The sequence below is a fragment of the Scyliorhinus torazame genome, chromosome 6 (assembly GCF_047496885.1).
Source record: "Scyliorhinus torazame isolate Kashiwa2021f chromosome 6, sScyTor2.1, whole genome shotgun sequence".
NCBI lineage: Eukaryota > Metazoa > Chordata > Chondrichthyes > Carcharhiniformes > Scyliorhinidae > Scyliorhinus > Scyliorhinus torazame.
In genome coordinates, this window is record NC_092712.1 from 290,271,306 (window position 1) to 290,292,189 (window position 20,884).

Here is a 20,884-nt window from a genome sequence, read left to right on the forward strand (position 1 = left end):
AGGAACAGAAACCTTGGGAGCATCGTCATCTTAACTGACTGCACCCTACCCACCAGGGACAGCAGCAGCGTGTCCCACCTCTTGAACTCCTCATCCATTTGCTCCACCAGTCTCGTGAAATTAAGTCTATGCAGGGCCCCCAGGCTCCTGGCCACCTGGACCCCCAAGTACCTGAAGCTCCTCTCCGCCCTTTTTAGGGGGAGCTCGCCAATCCCCCTCTCCTGGTCCCCTGGGTGAACCACAAACAACTCGCTCTTCCCCATATTGAGCTTGTACCCTGAGAAATCCCCGAACTCCCTGAGGATCCTCATTACCTCCGGCATTCCCCCCACCGGGACTGCCACATAGAGCAGCAAGTCGTCCGCATAGAGCGACACCCTATGCTCCTCCCCACCCCGCACCAGCCCCCTCCAGTTCCTCGACTCCCTCAGCGCCATAGCCAGGGGTTCAATCGCCAGTGCGAAGAGCAGGGGGGACAGGGGACACCCCTGCCTCATCCGTCGATGCAACCGAAAGTACTCAGACATCCTCTTGTTCATGGCCACACTCGCCATCGGGACCTCGTACAACAACCTAACCCACTTGACAAACCCCTCCCCAAAACCGAACACCTTCAGCACCTCCCACAAGTACCCCCACTCTACCCTATCGAAGGCCTTTCTCAGCGTCCATCGCCACCACTATCTCCGCCTCCCCGTCCCTTGCCGGCATCATAATAACATTCAGGAGCCTCCGCACATTCGCGTTCAACTGCCTCCCCTTGATGAATCCTGTCTGGTCTTCGTGGATCACCTGCGGCACACAATCCTCAATTCTCGTGGCTAAGACCTTCGCCAGCACCTTGGCGTCTACATTTAACAATGAAATCGGCCTGTAAGACCCACACTGCAGAGGATCCTTGTCCCACTTCAGGATCAAGGAGATCAGTGCCCGGGACATCGTCGGGGGCAAAGCCCCCCCCCCCTCCCTTGCCTCATTGAAGGTCCTAACTAGCAACGGGCCCAACAGGTTCAAATATTTCTTGTAGAATTCGACCGGGAAACCGTCCGGCCCCGGTGCCTTCCCCGCCTGCATGCTCCCTATCCCTTTGGCCAGCTCCTCCAGTCCAAATGGGGGCCCCCAATCCCGCTACCAGTCCCTCCTCCACCTTCGAATACCTCACTTGGTCCAGAAAGCGGCCCATTCCTCCCTCCACCCGTGGGGGCTCGGACAGATACAATTCCTCATAAATGTCCCTGAAGACCCCATTGATGTCAACCCCACTTCATACCACACTCCCTCCCCTATCCTTAACTGCCCCGATCTCCCTAGCTGCGTCCCACTTCCGAAGCTGATGCGCCAGCATCCGACTTGCCTTTTCCCCACACTCATAAATCGCCCCCTGGGCCTTCCTCCACTGCACCTCCGCCTTCCTGGTGGTCAACAGGTCGAATTCGGCCTGGAGGCTACGCCTCTTCCTCAACAGTCCCTCCTCCGGCACCTTCGCATACCTCCTGTCTACCCTCACCATCTCCCCCACCAGCCTCTCCCTCTCCCTCTGCTCTCTCCTCTCCTTGCGGGCCCTAATGGAGATCAGCTCTCCCCTAACCACCGTCTTCAGCGCCTCCCATACCATCCCCACTCGGACCTCCCCGTTATCGTTGGCCTCCAGGTATTTCTCTATGATTCCTCGGACCCGCTCACTCACCTCCTCGTCCACCAACAGCCCCACCTCCAAGCGTCACAGCGGGTGCTGGTCCCTCTCCTACCCCAGCCCTAGGTCTACCCAATGCGGGGCGTGATCCGAAATGGCTATCGCCGAGTACTCGGTATACTCTACTCTCGCTATCAGCGCCCTACTCATAATAAAGAAGTCGATCCGAGAATAAGCCTTGTGAACATGCGAGAAGAATGAAAATTCCCTAGCCCCCAGCCTTGCAAATCTCCAAGAGTCCACCCCTCCCATCTGGTCCATAAACCCCCTCAGCACCTTAGCCGCCGCCAGCTTCCTACCCGTCCTAGACCTGGAGCGATCCAGTGTCAGATCCAATACCGTGTTAAAGTCCCCCCCTATTATCAGGCCCCCCACTTCCAAGTCCGGGATCCGACCCAACATGCGCGGCATGAAACCCGCATCATCCCAGTTCGGGGCATACACAGTGACCAGCACCACCGTCTCCCCTTGCAGCTTACCACTTACCATTACGTACCTGCCGCCATTGTCTGTCACAATGCTCGACGCCTCGAACGCCACCCTCTTTCCCACCAAGATCGCCACCCCCCGATTTTTGGCATCCAACCCTGAGTGAAACGCCTGATCTACCCACCCTTTCCTCAATCTTACCTGGTCTGCCACCTTCAGGTGTGTCTCCTGGAGCATGACCACATCCGCCTTCAGCCCCTTCAGGTGCGCGAACACGCGGGCCCGCTTGGCTGGCCCGTTCAGTCCCCTTACATTCCAGGCCATCAGATGGATCGGGGGGCTACCCACCCCTCTCCACCCCCGACTAGCCATAACCCCTCCTTGGCCACCCACGCGCCCGCACCCCACGCCCGGCCCGTTCCCCACGGCGGCAGACCCCCGTCCCAACCCCCTCTACTCGCTCCAGCTCCCCTTTGACCCTAGCAGCAGCAACCCGATTCCCACCCCCCACCTCCCCCAGCTAGGATCCCTCCTAGCTGCATTACTCCCCCCATTGCACTCCCGCAAGTCAGCTGACTCCTGCTGACCCCGGCTACTCCCGCCTCTCCTTCGACTCCTCCCATTGTGGGACATACCCTCCTCCTCCATTACCCATACACAGGCTCTCCGCCTCCCCCTTCCATCCCAAGCATGGGAAACAACCCTCGCTTCCCTGCCCCGGCCCCGCCCCCTCCAGCCTTCAGCGCGGGAAAAAGCCCGCGCTTTCCACCTGCCCGGCCCCGCCACCCCTGTCGCCGCTCCTTTTATAGGCCCAGTCCCCACACCTCCGACTCGGGCCTCCCCCTCCCCCGCGGGGCCCCATCCCCCCTACTGGCCATCCACCTCTACTCTATTTACTTACACCCCTCCAAGAGCCCACCCGACAGACCCAACCAAAACAGTGCCCAACCCACCCTAATCACCCACACCGAACCAAAAAGAAATACGAGCAAAGAACCCCCCCTCAAAGTGTAACACCCCAACAGCAATCCCCAACCACCCATCCCGACCCTCAGTTTGTGTCCAATTTCTCGGCCTGGACAAAGGCCCACGCCTCCTCCGGAGACTCAAAATAGTGGTGCTGGTCCTTGTACGTGACCCACAGTCGCGCCGGCTGCAACATGCCAAACTTCACCCCCTTCCTGTGCAGAACCGCCTTCGCCCGATTGTACCCGGCCCTCTTCCTCGCCACCTCCGCACTCCAGTCCTGGTATATTCGAACCTCTGCGTTCTCCCACCTGCTGCTCCTCTCTTTCTTGGCCCACCTGAGCACACACTCCCGATCAGCGAACCGATGAAACCGCACCAACACCGCCCGCGGCGGCTCGTTAGCCTTGGGCCTCCTCACCAGCACTCTATGGGCCCCTTCCATCTCCAGGGGCCCCTGCAAGGACCCCGCTCCCATCAGCAAGTTCAACATGGTGACCACATAGGCCCCCACGTCCAGCCCTTCCAGCCCCTCCGGGAGGCCCAGAATCCGCAAATTCTTCCGCCTCGACCGATTCTCCATCTCCTCGAACCGTTCCTGCCATTTCTTGTGGAGCGCCTCGTGCGCCTCCACCTTTACCGCTAAGCTTAAGATCTCGTCCTCATTGTCAGAGACCTTTTGTCAGACCTCGCGGATCGCCGCCCCCTGGGCCATCTGGGTCTCCAGCAGCTTGTCGATAGAAGCCTTCATCGGCTCCAGCAGGTCCGTTTTAATCTCCCTGAAGCAGTGCTGGATAACCTCCTGCTGCTCCTGCGCCCACTGCATCCACACTGCCTGGTCCCCGTCCGCCGCCATTTTGCTCTTCTTCCCTCGCACCTTCTTTGGGTTCACCACCAACTTTTTAGTTGCCCCGCTCCTGGTCCAAGCCATACACTGTCGGGGAGCTATTGCAGCCTCCTTCCCACACTGGGAAAGGTCGAAACAATTCCGTTGGGGGCCCTGAAAAGAGCCCAAAAGTCCGTTTTTAGCGGGAGCTGCCGAATGTGCGACTTAGCTCCGCATAGCCGCAACCGGAAGTCCACGATGTGGAATTTATGAGGCGGGTGTTATGTAAGATCCCAGACTTAGAGTCACATCTTCTTTACTCTTTTACTCTGTACTTTCTGTGGCTCTGTTCCAGTTATGGCAATCAGTGAATTTGCCCTTCTTTCTATGTTATCTATGTCCTAATGCTTAGAGTCGGCAGGTATCAAATGATACCAACACAAGGTTCAACCGGCTATCGATCGAAGAGCCAAACACCAGTGAGTTAGTTCAAGGTCAAGGGTACTTTATTTACACACAATTAGTCATGCAACATAAAAATTACTAGTTAACTACACCTATCGACTAAGACAACCTGTACTTAAGTTCGGGCACAGGCTTAGGTCAGAGAACAGTGCCCGCTGTTCGATTCTGGATCTTCTCGGGTCCGAAGGGGTAACTGCTGCTCAGCTAGGCTCATCCGTCTGGTAGCGAGTGTTGAACTTGGACTTGCTTCTGGTGTTGCTGCAATTGGAGATGGCAGTGACTGGGGCGCCAGGTCCAAGAGAGAACGAACATGTGGCAAACTCTTCTTCTTATACTCGGGGGGGGGGGGGGGGGGGGGGGGGGGTTCGCGCTCTTTTGGGTGGTCCTTCGATTTGGGCCTTACTAATTGGGTGATCCCTGATCACTCCGTTCGATTCCTAACCAATAAGTGGGCGGGGATCTGGATGGCTGCGCGTGTCCCAAGTGGTCACTGACCCTGTTGTTTACGCTTCCCCTGAACAGGGAGTGGCGCCGAAATGTCTGGGACTGTTCCGGTCGCTTGAGTACCAGTCCTTTGTTTTGGTGAAGATGGGCCATCAAATGCTAATCGGCCCCATTAAAATGCTAATTGGTCGGAGCTTCGATACCGTCTGGACTTCTTGCTTGCAAATATGCATTTCATCTGAGCCTGCCTGAGTCTTGGCTTGTCCATTTTACCCGCTAGGCTTTGCAAGTTTCTCTGTACCTAGTTGTAAGTGGCCATCCCAGATGGCTACACTGGTCAAAATCCAGGACAGGGTTGAGGCCGGCCGTGGCAAAGGAATTGAAGGGGTTTATGGAACAGACGGGGGGAGTAGACCCATGAAGGTTTGGATGGCCAAGAGCGAAGGAGTTTTCTTTTTTCTCCCATGTCCACAAGGTATACTCTCGCATCAACTTTTTTGCTCTGAGCAGGGCGCTAATACTGGGGGTGGTGGATACTGAGTACTTGGCAATCGCTGTATCAGACCATGCCCCACAGTGGATCCATGGATTAGTTTGGTGGGAGAACAACGCCCGCTAAGGATGTGGGGTTGTTAACAAACGAAGCAGTCTGTGGGCGGGTGAACAAGTCCATCCAGAACTACCTGGAAATAAATGATACGGGGGAGGTCTCTGCAGCAACGGTCTGGGAAGCTTTGAAGGCAGTGGTCAGAGGGGAATTAATCTCGGTAAAAGGTGTAACGAGCTGTGAGGGATAGGCTAATTGGGGAGATACTCCAGGTGGACTGGAGATACTTGGAAGCCCCGGACGGCGGGTTACTGAAGGAGCGGCGGAGGTTACAGGTAGAATTTGGGCTGTTGACTACAGGGAAGGCGGTGAGCAGCTGAAGAAGGTAAGGGGGGTCGATCTATGAGTACGGGGAAAAGGCAAGCAGAATGTTAGCGCACCAGCTCAGAAAAAGGGAGGCGGCCAGGGAGATAGGGAGAGTAAAGAGTAGAGGTGGGATAACGGTCCTGGACCCAGCAGGGGTGAATGAGGTGTATAAGGACTTTTACAGTAAATGATACAAGTCGGAACCCCCGGCTGGGGTGGAGGGGATGAAGCAGTTCTTGGGTCAGTTGAGGTTCCCGAGGGTGGATGAGGATCTGGTGGAAGGGCTGGGAGCCCAATTGAAATTGAAGAAATAATGGAGGGGTTGGAGGGCATGCAATCTGGCAAGGCCCCCGGGCTGGATGGCTACCCGGTGGAATTTTATAAGAAGTTTTTGGAGATATTGAACCCCCTGCTGGTGAGGGCATTTAATGAAGCAAGAGAGAAGGGAGTCCTCCCCCCAACAATGTCACAGGCCACGGTTTCAATGATCCTGAAACGGGAGAAGGATCCGGAGCAATGCGAGTCATAAAGGCCAATTTCTCTACTGAATGTGGACGCCAAACTGCTGGCTAAGATATTGGCCACAAGGATAGAGGATTGTGTCCCGGGGGTGATAGGGGAAGACCAGACGGGGTTTGTAAAGGCCAAGCAACTCATGGCCAATGTTCAAAGGCTCCTAAATGTTATTATGGTGCCCTCAGCAGGAGGGGAGATGGAGGTGGTTGCGATGGATGCGGAGAAGGCTTTTGATCGGGTGGAGTGGGATTACCTTTGGGAGATGCTGGGAAGGTTTGCGTTTGATGAGGGCTTCATTGATTGGGTGCGGTTGCTCTATCAGGCACCAGTAGCGAGTGTGCATACGAATCGGTTGAGGTCGGGTTATTTTTAAACTACACTGAGGGACGGGTCAAGGGTGTTCCCTCTCCCCGCTACTGTTTGCTCTGGCCATAGAGCCACTGGCCATGGCGTTAAGAGCCTCTAGGAACTAGAAAGAACTGGTGCGGAGGGGGGGGCTGGCGCACCGGATTTTGCTTTACGCAGATGACTTGCTCTTGTATATCTCAGATCCGCTGGAAGGGATGGGTGAAGTTATGCGAATCCTAGGGGAATTTGGTAATTTTTCGGGGTATAAATTGATCATGGCGAAAAGCGAGATGTTCGTGATTAAGGCGAGAGGGCAGGAGAAGAGACTGGGAGAGCTGCCACTTAGAATGGTAGGAAGGAGCTTTCGATATTTGGGAATCCAGGTGGCTCAGGAATGGGAGGCACTGCACAAGTTAAACCTACCCCGGCTTGTAGAAGAAATGAAAGAGGACTTTAAGAGATGGGACATGCTCCCTCTCTCACTGGCGGGGAGGGTGCAGACCGTGAAAATTATCATAGAATTTACAGTGCAGAAGGAGGCCATTCAGCCATCGAGTCTGCACCGGCTCTTGGAAAGACAACCCTACCCAAGGTCAACACCTCCACCCTATCCCCATAACCCAGTAACCCCATCCAACACTAAGGGCAATTTTGGACACTAAGTGCAATTTATCATGGCCAATCCACCTAACCTGCACATCCTTGGACTGTGGGAGGAAACCGGAGCACCCGGAGGAAACCCACGCACACACTGGGAGGATGTGCAGACTCTGCACAGACAGTGACCCAAGCCGGAATCGAACATGGGACCCTGGAGCTGTGAAGCAATTGTGCTATCCACAATGCTACCGTGCTGCCCTGACAGTCCTTCCCAGATTTCTGTTTGTCTTTCAGTGCCTCCCCATCTTCATCCGAAGGGCTTTTTTCAAGCGGTTGAATAAGGTTATTTTGGGCTTTGTGTGGGCGAGTAAAACCTCGCGAGTGAAGAAAGTGTTGCTGGAACGCAGTCGGGTGTTGCTGGAACGCAGTGGGGGGGGGGGGGGGTTGGCACTGCCAAACTTTGCAAATGCTACTGGGCGGCAAATATAGCCATGATTACGAAGTGGGTAGTGGGGGAGGGGTCAGTGTGGGAGCACATGGAGGCGGCGTTATGTAAAGACACAAGTTTGGGAGAACTGATAACGGCACCTCTCCCGTTCTCGCCGGCCCGATACTCCACAAGTCCGGTGGTGGTGGCGGCTCTGAGAATCTGGGTGCAGTGGAGGAGATATATGAGAGTGGAGGGAGCATCGGTTTGGACCCCGAATTATAATAACCATCGGTTTGTACCGGGTAGGCTGGATGGTGGGTTCCGGAGACGGCAGAGGACAGGTGTTAGGAGGATGGGGGATCTATTTATTGGCGGGATCTTCCCCAGCTTGAAAGCCTTGGAGGATAAATTTGAATTGCCAGCAGGGAATGGGTTTAGGTATCTGCAGGTACGAGACTTTTTGAGAAGGCAGATTCCGGCCTTCCCGCTGCTGCCGCCATGGGGGATACAGGACAGAGTAGTCTCCAGTACATGGGTGGGAGAGGGGAAGGTATCCAACATCTACCAAGAACTTATGGAAACGGAGGAAACTTTGGTGGAGGAGCTAAAGGGCAAGTGGGAAGATGAGCTGGGGGGAGAGATAGAGGCGGGTCTGTGGGCGGATGCCCTAAACAGGATGAACACATCTTCATCATGTGCCAGGCTTAGCCTGATACAATTCAAGGTAGTCCACCGGGCACACATGACGGTAGCCCGGATGAGCAGGTTTTTCGGGGTAGAGGACTGGTGTGCGAGGTGCACGGGAAGTCCAGCAAAACAATTTCACATGTTTTGAGCATGTCCGGAGCTTAGAGGGTTCTGGCAGGGTTTCGCTAAGGCAATGTCCACAGTACTCAAAACACGGGTGGTGCCGAGTCCGGAGGTGGCGATCTTTGGAGTGTCAGACGTGCCGGGAGTTCAGGGGGTGAAAGAGGCTGACGTTTTGGCCTTTGCCTCCCTGGTAGCCCGGAGATGAATCTTATTAATGTGGAGGGACTCAAAGCCCCCGAGTGTAGAGAACTGGGGTAGTGACATGGCTGGGTTTCTTAGTCTCGAGGAAATAAAGTTCGACTTAAGAGGGTCAATGCTAGGGCTCACCCGGAGGTGGCAGCCGCTCATCGACTTTCTCGGTGAAAATTAAAATGTCAGCAGAAACAGAATTCCAAAAAAGCACAGGGGGGAGGGGCAGACTGTTGTTTTATTGTTGGGTGGTGTGAAGATTGTGTGAGGAAATATTTATTGTGCCATGTTTATGTTGCTGTTATTATTATTATTATAAAAATTGCGAATACCCGAATAAAAAATTTTTTTTTTAAGAAAGATCAGGGCACTTTTAAATCTTCCTTCCAGTGACTCTCAGAACCACAGCAAATAACACCATTCCCCAGCCCTCAACTGAGCCACACATCCCAGTCCCACACATAGTCCCAACATCCACCCAAAATATTTGAACATCCCTGACACAGAGAAATGGGCCAGTGTTAGAGAAACAACTACGGGGCAGGTAAATATCCCGACCTACCAAAGGTCAGGAGAGCTTGGACCTCCATGTTTACATGAGTGAGTCGAAAACTATCAGTCATACATTTAAGTGGTTTAGGTCGTACGCAACATGTCACCAATCATCTAATTTTAAGACCGTCAAGCTTCATCTCGAATTATTATTTAAATCTCAGTGTTTACTAATTGTGCTCACTATCAAATTTATTTTTAATTTTCAGAAGCACTTCTCATAAATTCATATTCTCAGTTGTTTTGCAGTTGACATTGATTGCATGAACTATTTCAGCAGAAAAGCAAGAAAGTTTCTTAAAACTGTAATTTATAAACCATGCATAGCATTCCTTTACTACTGCCTCGTAAGATAGGCTGTGAGATAAATTACATTGTGCTTATTTGCTCATAAAATGTTGTAGGTTGGATGATTTTTAATTGTCTTTTTACTTGTTTTTTTTTAACTGTATCATCTCGGGTACATTGTCATGTTGCATTTTAGCCCTCGCACTATTCATCAACAGATCATCATACAATTTTCCTTGTTGGAAACCTGCAGAAAGTTGTGTCCTGGATTAGGAGAGCTACTTGAAATCAGTTACCACCTAATTTAGTAACCCTCAGTCAGCCAACAAAATTCTACAGACGGACATTAAAACAAGTTGTTGCTTTTTATTAAGAGAATTAAAGTTTCCGAGCATTTTTGGCGCCAGTGAATATATCATAGAATATATCACAGGCAATTCCTTGGAAGCCTCCTTTCTCAAGCAGTTAGATTCCGACATACAGGGTTTCTGAGACAGACAGATAAAAGTAAAATCCTGAGAATGATTTGTGAAGTAGCGTGACAGTTTCCTGAAGAATTAACTATCTGCACAACACTGATGCGGGGGGGGGAGGGTTGCTGCTAGATGCCAGCAACCCCTCTCAAGGAAATTTAGTGTTTAAATATAGAACCTGAATACTTGTAATCCAATTCAGAGGTTACAACAGTCAGATCATCCCGGTCATCTTCCAGCAACATCTGCATTAGTCATAGAATCACAGAATCCTACAGTGCAGAAGGAGGCCATTCAGCCCATCGAGTCTGCACCAACCCTTCGAATGAGAACTCTGCCCATGCCCACTCCCTCCTATCCAAGCAACCGCATAACCTAATCTGCACCTTTCTGGATACTAAGGGGCAATTCAGCATGGCCAATCCACCTAACCTGCACATCCTTGGACTGTGGGAGGAAACAGGAGCACCCGGAGGAAGCCCATGTAGACACGGGGAGAACTTACAAATTTCACACAGACAGTGACCCAAAGCCGGAGGCAGCAGTGCTTTTTTTCCAAATTTATAGTACCCAATTATTTTTTTTACCAATTAAGGGGCAATTTAGTGTTGCCAATCCACCTAACCTACACATCTTTGGGTTGTGGGGGTGAAACCCACACAGACACGGGGAGAATGTGCAAACTCCACACGGATAGTGACCCAGGGCCGGGATTCGAACCCGGGTCCTCAGCGTCGTGAGGCAGCAGTGCTAACCACTGTACCACCTTGCCACCTAAAAATAATACAATTATTATTGAACTCTTATGGGCAGCACAGCGGCGCAGTGGTTAGCACTACTGCCTACAGCACTGAGGACCCGGGTTCAATCCCGGCTCCGGGTCACAGTCTGTGTGGAGTTCACACATTCTCCTCGTTTCTGCATGTTTCACCCCCACAACCCAAAGATGTGCAGGTTAGGTGGATTGGCCATGCTAAATTGCCCCTTAATTGGAAATAAATAATTGGGTACTCTAAATTTATTTTTAAAAAATTATTGTACTCTTATTTAAACACCCATGCAAACTATTGTGCAGCACTTTTTAAGGTAAAACACACAACATTCAATTTAGTACCTAGAGGGGTCACACAAAAAAGAGTTCTAAAAGTCCTCAGACTAAATTTTTTTTACATGCAGTTTCACAATGTAATCCGCACAACCAGAAGATGTTAGCACAGCCTAGATTATTTTACCACCGGAAAAGAGCCTGTTCTCGCTGAAAGAATACAAGGCTGAGAGGTTTCTTCAGATAGTCATATTAGAAAGATATTAGTTTTTCTTACCTGTCTGACTCTACATAGGGGTTTCACTGCCGTCGCCACTATCACCAGTCACACCTGCAAACAACAACATATTTTAAATTCCGTTTACAATCCCAGCTCCCTTCCATGCAAATGTGTGTTTTCAGCCTCTCAGTTGACTGTCTGCACTATAAAGGAAGCAAAGATTGAGGATAAACATCTCACTTTGAAGTTTTAATCAAACCGTATGCGATCACTGAATCTGGAAGCTTCTAAACAAACTACATAAACAATGTACAAATGGTCCCCATCCAATCATGTTAATGTAGTCAATTATGTTCCAGGGTGGAAGTTCTCTTAGTAGTATCATAATCTTTATCCCAGACATTCCTCCAAAACTCTCACCGTTACATATCTTCATGCACACTGCAGGTACAAGACATTTCATAAAGGTGGGGAGTCTACATTCGGGAAAAAACACATATTCAGCTCCCAATGGATTTGTCAGCACAAGTCTGTGAGATAAGAGGATTGACTTACTGTACGGTCCCTCACCAGTGTCTGAGCTGAGACACTGAGCTCTGAAACTCATTTTAAAACTGGAACAGCTGACCTCCAAACCACACCTCCTCAACCTCAGCAAAGACCTTGGCAACTTGTCAGGGGTAGATGAACAAATGGTCAGTATCCCTAAACCTAACCTCTCTACTCCGATTCTCAGAGACCAACCTGCACGTTCTTACTTCTGACCCTCAGAGTTCGCCTTTTGCCATTTCACCTCGACTAGGTCCCACGGAATGGCAGCCTTTAAGAAAATTGTGGTATGATGAAAAAAAGATGCTCATTTGTACCCCTCGACCTGCTGTGTTGAAGGTAGGTGACAGTTGTATTGGAAACATTCTCCAGTTCTCATTGGAATCATGCTTTTAGAAATAATCACAAAGGCATATGGATTTTCATCTTCGGGGTTGCGAAATTTCCAAGTCCGCCGTGCCCGCATATACACACTTCACTCGCCACACACAACATCCCAGCCAACAAAATGGCAGCAAGACACACGGCCCTGAGGTTCACCAACGTGGAACAGGAGACCCTGCTAGGTGCCGTGGAAGAGAGGCAGCCGACCATGCACCCTGGGGTGGGAAGGTGGCTGCCAGCCACTCCCGCTCGCCGGGCATAGACGCAGGTGGCAGAGGTGGTCAGCATCGTAGGCAACACCGCCCAGACCGGCCTGCAGTGCAGGAAAAAACTGCAGGGCATCCTCAGGGCAGCCAGGGTGAGTGGGCAGCACTGTGTCCCTGGCACCAACCTCCGTCCCACACACCCGCAACCCTACCCCCCACCCAGAGAGCTGCCAAATCCCCACTCTGCACAACATGCTAGCACCTGGTTACCATGGTCGGGTGCCCTGGCCACTGAATGTACCAGCTACCCAGACACTGGGCTGCATGCGTTGGACTGTCTAACACTGTGCATTTTCTGTTTCACCCCTCCCCCCGTTCATACCCCCGGGAGCGGGAGAAGACTGGAGGGGGACCGCTGGACCTGCGGCCCCTTCACCGCAGCAGAACAGAGGGCATTGGACATGGTGGAAGGGCCCGAAGAAAGGGCAGTCGCCAGGGTGGAGGTCGGCATCAGTCGAGGAGGTGAGACCCCGCTGAGTTGCGATTCCCCATGGTGCGTGTGTCAGCCCACCCCCTTCGATGACCCCTACATCATCCTCACCCTCACACCACCACCACCTCCCCCCTTCCGAACACCCCCTCTCCCCAACATCCGCCCGCCCGCGATACAATTAAGCATCTTGTTTTGTGTCTTACAGGAGCTGCTAGTTATTGGGCGGGCCTTTCTGGTGTCCCCCACCCCAACCCCAGCTACAGCCAGAACCCAAGTGTCAACCTCGGCCCGCATTCCGAGACACCCTGGAGCTCGAATCCGGGTATGACACAGATTTCCCGTCACAGCTGTCTCCAACACCCTCCACCATCCCAGAGACCTCGGTTGGGAACATTAGTGAAGAGGCTCTTGAGGCACTATCTGGTACAGCAGGTGGAGGTAGGAACTCCTGAGGGGACAGTTGGTTGGAGGGCAGGCCGACCCAGGGACTAGCTGCCGTCCAGACGGGTTTCAGGCTTTTGTAACGGACATTCCCATCGATTGTGGAGGTGCAGTCGCAGAGTCAGGGTCTAGATGAGGGGTTGCCGGGGAGCATCCAGCACCTGTAGGTGCAGTTGGAAGAGTCCAAACTTGTACGGGAGCAGGAGGTGGTGCCGACCACGCGTGCCACCCAGGCCAACACCGCACAGGTGACGTCCACGGTGGATGTCTTGGGGGCGTAGGTTTCGGTCATGGATCAACATGATCAAGACCTGGGACATTCTGTGTAGGCGGTGGCCGAGGCGTAGGACAGGGCTGCTCTCTCACAGGCAGCCATGTGTCAGGGCCACTTGGACATTACAGCTCCTCTCCAGAGCATGGCCCAGTCACAGCGGACCATGGCTGAGAGAGTCAGCTTCATTGTCCAGGCACTGGCCGACGTGGCACATATCCAAAAGGTGGTGGCACAGTCGCAATGTGATGTAGTGCAGTCCCAAATGGAGGTGGTCCATTCCCTGGCTCCATAACTGCGAGCATGCAGAACCTGGTCGAGACCATAGTGGGCCTCCAGGACTGGTAGCGCCAGGTGATGGGGGAGCCTCAGGCGTAGCTCCGCTCGCACCCCTGTCCCATGGTGTGCTCCAGGAGCCATCAGTCACCCCAAGGGAGGAAGAGGTGATGGGGCCCATGCTGGTGACTCCTGCAGTGGAGGTGGCAGAACACCACAGCACCTCGGACCCCCCACAGCCCTGTCCCTGGCGCATCACATGGGCAGAGGGCAAAACAGGGCGGCACCACACCACCTGGGACACCCAAGCAGCAGCCGGGCCCATCCAGGCCCAATCGTCCCAGAAGACGGGACCACAGGGGACCAAGGTCACAGGGCAGGAATCACAGCAGGCCGCCTCCACATCTGCTGTACTGTCTCGGGATCCACCTAAGCATAGCATTAGGGCCCGTAAGGCCAGAAATTAGACACCAGTTAAGATAGCATGGGTGCAGGGCACAAATCTGTATATATCTTTTCACAATAAATACCTACGCACAATGTTTCAAACTGCCTCGGTGCTCTGTCAGAAGAGTGTGAGGGATGGGCTGGCTGGGCTGGCCAGAGAGTGGGGCGAATGGGCAGATATTGGGGGTGGGCTTGGCCCAACGACCGCGGTTCAGCCAGCGTTTACTGCTTCGGTATAATTCACGCCCGCAAGACATCCGCCTGAGAGGAGAGGTGAATCATGGGAGGGTCGAGCATACTGTGTCCAACCCACTAATCACATTTAAATGAATATGAACGCTGATTTTGCATGTTGCCACCGGCGTGAGGCCCAAACCTTGTTATCGCCACCAGTGAGGGACCGGAGCATGACGCCCGAACCGGCACTGGGCACGGACCTCGATTTCGGAGGACACCCAATTCTCCTCTCGAATGCGGATCACGTTTGCAGCATCGCGAGATGGAGAATTTCACCCTCAGTTTTAGTTGACCTCTTGCTTCTTAGTCGAGTACCCACACAATCCTGCAGCTCTGATGTCTTCAAGCTTTATGCATCTGTATAAATGTTCTCGTCTGCCTAGTCTTAATAATTGAACCCACAACATGTTTGCACAATCCGTTATGGGTGATGGGTACCTTCATGTCACAATAAAACACTAAGGACGGGATTTAGCGAGCAACTGGCCGCGTGTTTTTCGGCGACAGAGGCGGCCCACCAGCGGAATTTGCTGGTTCCGCCTTTGTCAACAGGATTTCCCATTGACTGCAGCCCTCATCGCCGGGAAACCCGTACGCCACCGGTGGGACCGAATATCCAGCCTGCGTGAACAGCTGGTAAATTCCGCACGAAAAGAATGATATTTTCCGGCACATGCCTACGTATTAGAATTATTGGTTAAAGATCATATTTATTTGTTGAACATAGTGAAGATTTGGCATATTCATTATTGTAAATATAAATGGTAAGAATTGTCACAGTTGAAAATTATATGTAATTCACTATTCTTATCAACAGAGAGTTGATGTATAGATAGGACAGTATGTACAGGGATAAAGATATGCCTATAGGTTAGCGTAGTTTGAAAAACACAGATAATGGGACAGACAAAGCAATGATTATGAAACTTGAGTAGTTTATGAATAGACCAGGATAGAATTACTGTTACATATCGATGGTCGCTCATTGCAAAATCATTCATTCTATGACCAGAAGTTTACACTTCCCCAGTGCATTCTGAGGTGGGGGCAGTATTTAATTGCATAGATCAGACTTCCCCACCACCCCAACAAGATCCCACCCGCCCTGACTTGGTCACCATTTCATACCGGAGCAGGTACTGCCTTGGATAGATGCCAGCGCTTGCCCCACTTAAGGCCCTTAAATGGTCACTCACTGGCCACCCAAGGGCATTTTTCCGCCCCGCCTCAATTTTTAGGCTGACGGGCCGATGATAGATCGGAGGGAAGCCCGAAATTGAACAAACTTGAACAAAATTGGGTGGGAAATGAGGTGGAGGGGGGTGGGGAGAAACGTCCATCAGAAGCCCCCTTCTGACTGGAGATCCCCTTCCCTCAGGGCTCAGATATCTCTGGACTGCCCTCATCCCACTCTGATCTATGCCCCCTCACAACCCCCAGGCCATTCGTCCCCTCCCCCTAACCACTGCCACTTACCTTTGGTTCGTTCCAAGTGGCTAGTGTTCAGTGCCCCTTCCGCTCAAAGGGAGGCGTCGCCTGAAAAAATGGCGGGAGCACGTGCCATTGTAACCTTTAAGAGGGAATTGGGATAAAGTGGAAACATTTGCAGGGCAATGGGGAATGGGTGCAAGAGTGAGACAAATTGGATGGCTCTTTCAAAGATCTGTCACAGGCACCATGGGCAGTATGGCTTCCTTCCACATTGTATACTTCAAAGATTCTACACACATTCACTGTCAATGGAAAGTGATGAAAACAAAAGCAGCGCAAGAAACCAACAACCAAAAATAAATGTTGTAAAGTTAAGGAGCAGCATTCGAGTGCTTGGAATCATTGTCCTTCGCTATCAATAAATCAGTCTTACGTGTCACAAAACTCCACCACTCTAATCTAGCTCAATACATTGTAGCATAACTCCCTTTTATGAGGGGAGGGGGAGTTAATTTTATTTCCCACGGGAATCAACTTCTGAGCTGGATAAAGCTGAAGAGAATGGAGAAGAGGAACATCAAGAAAAGAGTGTAGAAATAGCCATTCACCTATAAATATTCTTTCCATGGTATCTAATTGTGGTTTATACTTGGACTAATCCCAACACTATTTTATTAGTTATTGCTATTGGTTTATTGTGAATGCTTAACATTTTTCCTCACGTTCTGTTCTGAATTTACTTTTCATTACTTTATAGTTATGTCCTCTGGCCCTTTCGTCGCTCACTTTGAAGTCATAATCTGGCCTTTTCTAACTTACCTTTCATTATTCCTTGCACAAGCTGTTCCTCATATACATATGCCATACTCTCCTTCAAGCAAGCAATTTTCATCATCTGCGAAATATTTCCAACCACAACAATGGGTCAGTTCATATCTTTCTCACATCCTCCTTTGAATGTCATGCAACTGGTGGACAGATGATAGTATTCGCTAGTTGGACGTCTTTAGTATAAAGATCCACTTTCCTCATTACCTTTCCATCTTCATCTTTTGTTCTTTGTAAAACCCAAGGAGGGAGTCTCTGCTTTGGGCCCAGTTTTCTAGCTCTGGGGTTGCTTGGGACAATTCCCAGCTCTGTGAAAACGGCCACTCTAAGGTCGGACTTTCATCCCGGGGCGGGGGCTTTTGGCCGGCGGGGGTGATGAGGGCAGGCTAGATTGCAAGTCAGGCTTGCCAACTCTGGAACAAGTGCGGGAGCTGCCTGATGTGAAGGTAGGCTGGACGGAAGGCCTGCTTCTGTGCTCCGGCACTGTGTTGGGTTAATGTTTTTTTTAAATTAAGAAAAAACAGCCCTACAACCCTCACCACCTCACGTAATCCCCATGCCCCACCCATGCCAACCTCATGCCCCTCTATCCACCCCCCATGGCCCCTCAAACCCCCAAGTCCCCCACATCCCCATGAACCTTTATCACTCCTATTTTAACTTATTGCCAACTTATTCTCTCTTCCAACCTCTTCCGTCGGGCAGGAGTTGCAAATGTCTGAGAACACGCACTAACAGATTTAAAAAGAGCTTCTTCCCCGCTGTTACCAGACTCCTGAATGACCCTCTTACGGATTGAACTGATTTCTCCATGCATCTCCTCGGTAGCACAATGGTTAGCACTGTTGCTTCACAGTACCAGGGACCCGGGTTCAATTCCCTGCTTGGGTCACTGGCAGAGTCTGCACGTTCTTCCCATGTCTGCGTGTAGATTGTAGATTGGCTACCCAGTCTGCCAGGTGAGTAGTAGTAGCCAGTTTCACTCTGCCTCTGCAAGGTCAGCCAGAGAGGTACACGTTGCTCACGAACCTGACACCCTCACATCCTAACTTCCACCATTAAAGCTGCCTCTGTGAGACCGGTATGATTGGGGGGTGGGGGGGAACAGTGGCTCAGTGGTAATATCTCTAGACTAGTAAACCAGAGACCATGGGCAGATGGTGAAATTTGAATTCAATAAAATAAATCTGGAATTAAAAGTCTAATGATGAAGCCATTGTTCAGAGTCGTTAAAACCCACTTGGTTCATTAATGTCCTTTAGGGAAGGAAATCTACCATCCTTACCAAGTCTGGCCTACATGTGACTCTTAACAATGACCTTAAACCTCTCTGAACAGGGGCAATTAGGGATGAACAATGAATGCAGGCCTAGCCAGTGACACCCACATCCCATAAAAGAATTAAGAAAAAGATTCCACACTTTCAATCCATTACCTCCACCTTATCAACATTTTGCTTTACATTATTGCCCATTTCTACAGGTGCTCTGGAGCTCATAAACAGGACTACCACAGCAGACACATTGTGGGAGTTTTAAAGTTGACCAGTGAGTTTCCACGGGTGACGTTCGCCAAATACGTCAACGCATCTGAAGGTCCAAAATGCCAACTTCCAGGTGTAACTAAGACAGATTGGGTTTGTTGCTCACAAACACATTGGTTGAGGCGAAGTGAGCTAATAACAAATGCAAATCCCTCAATTGAAGCAATATTTCAACACCCATCCAGACTTAAAGGTGTATCCACGGGTTTCCCAGGTTTCGTGAAAGAGGCCAGTGAAACCAAAGTAAGAGCACAATGACAATTGAGGGGGCTGGTTAGAAAACTATGCAAATTTGTCAGTAAGTACTCAGCTGCTTTCTTCCTTAATGGTGGGAAAATATTTGTTCACATTTTTTGAACGTTTACGTTGTACGTTTTAGAAGGTTTCAGAATCAGGTCAGGATGGTGGCATTTTGACTGTCTTAAGGAGTAATATAGTAATAATAATCTTTTATTGTCACAAGTATGAAATCACTGTGAAAAGCCTCTTATCGCCACATTCCAGCGCCTGTTCGGGTAAGCTGGTACGGGAATTGAACCCACGCTGCTGGCCTTGTTCTGCATCACAAACCAGCTGTTTAGCCCACTGAGCTAAACCAGCCCTTAGGCCCATAACTTGCTGGTTCCCCCAGTGTCGTGGTTAAGGTGTAACCCAATGATGCGCTGGTGAATCCCTCTAAGCTCCCACGTAAGGATTTACCCAGCAATTGCCCAGAAGTGTCAACTTTCCTGGATTTCTGGACTGGGAACCATCCGACAGAAGCGATATAAATTGTTAACTTCGAATGATTCTGACAGTTTAACCCTGATTGTTATTCTGAAAGAGTTGGAGGGAGAAAAAAAATCACTTCTAACTCCAGAATAACTATTTAAACACCCAGACCTTGCACAGGATACCCCCAACACGTCCGACCCCCCACAGCAGTTACCCCATACTACCCCTACCCCAGCTCAACCTGAACCCTCTCATTCCTTGCCCGATCGCACCCCCTCCTACCCCCAGTCCACCTCCACCTCCCAGTCCAACCCAAGCCGACCCCACTCACCTCCCACCCTACACCCATCCGATCCACCTCCTCTTCCCAGACTGACCCCCTGTCTGACTCTACCCCCTGGACTGACTGTCCCCTCATGGACTGATCCCCGGCTCCCAGACTACCCCTCCCCTCCCATCCTACCTTCCACTCCCCAGACTGACACCCCGTCTACTGGCCTGACCCCTACTCCCGGACTAACCCCAGTCATCCCAGAATAACCCCCCCAACCCCAGACTGACCCTATCATCCTGGAATGTCCCCCCCCCCCCACTCCTAGACTGACCCCTCCCACTCCCAGACTGACCCCTCATCCCCAACTGACTCCCCCCGTCCTGGACTAACCTCCCCATCACCCCACGTCATTCCCAGTCTGACCGCACTCCCTCCTGATGCGAACTGACACCCCCTCCAGTCCGACCCGCCTTCTCTGCTCTAATTGAAACAACCCCAGCCTATCCAGCCTCTCTTCATAACTGAAATGCTCCAGCAATCTCGTGGTGAATTTCCTCTGCACCCTTTCTAGTGCAATCATCTCCTTCCTATAGTGTAGTGACCAGAACTGGACACAGTACTCTAGCTGTGGCCTAACAAGCATTTTATACAGCTTTCATCAAACCTCCCTGCCTATATATTCTATGCCACAGTTAATAAGGACACGTATCCCATATGCCTTCTTAACCCCCTTATCTACCTATCCTGCTGCCTTCACGAATCTTTGGGCATTCATCCCAAGATCTCTCTGCTCCTTGTAATTCCTAGCATCCTACCATTCATTGTATATTCCCCTTACTTGATAGTCCTCCCAAAATGCATCACCTCACACCTTTCAGGGTTAATTCCATTTGCTATAGTTCTGCCTATCTGACCAGCCCGTCTATGTTATCCTGTAATCTAAGGATTTCCTCCTCGCTATTTACCACACCACCAATTTTTGTATCATCAGCAAACCTACTGATCATACCCCTCCTATTCACATCTAGATCATTAATGTACACTAGAAACAGCAAGGGACCCAACACTGATTCCTATGGTACACCACTGGACACAGTCTTCCAGGCACAAAAGCAACCTCGACCATCATCCTTTGCAACCTGCCACCAAGCCAATTTTGGATCCAATTTGACAAATTTTGGATCCCATGGGCTCTTGCCTTCTTGATCAGTGTCCCATGCGAGACCTTGTCAAAAGCCTTACTGAAGTCCATGTATGCTACATCAACTGCACTGCCCTCATCTCCACACCTCATCACCTTCTCGAAAAATTCAATCAAATTTGTTAAACATGATCTCCCCATGACAAAGCCATGCTGACTATCATTGATTAATCCTTACCTCTCTCTCCAAGTGACGATTAATTACTTCCCTCAGAATTATTTCCAATAATTTTCTTACCACTGATATGAGACTCATTGCTCTGTAATTACCAGGTTTTCCCCTACTTCCCTTTTTGAGTAATGGCACCATATTAGCTGTCCTCTAGTCCTCTGGGACCTCCCCTGTGGTCAGAGCCCTGAAACCTCCACCCTTGCCTCACAT

The 20,884-nt window shown here is 51.0% G+C and overlaps 1 protein-coding gene across 1 annotated transcript in view; it reads right to left on the reverse strand.

The window, feature by feature from the left end:
* Window positions 1–11,298, reverse strand: part of LOC140425489 (collagen alpha-6(VI) chain-like) — a 198,060-nt gene extending 186,762 nt beyond the window's left edge. The window contains exon 1 of the mRNA XM_072509810.1: window positions 11,265–11,298. The gene's annotated coding sequence lies outside the window, so the exon portion shown is untranslated. The remainder of the gene's footprint in view (window positions 1–11,264) is intronic.
* Window positions 11,299–20,884: the final 9,586 nt, after the last annotated feature.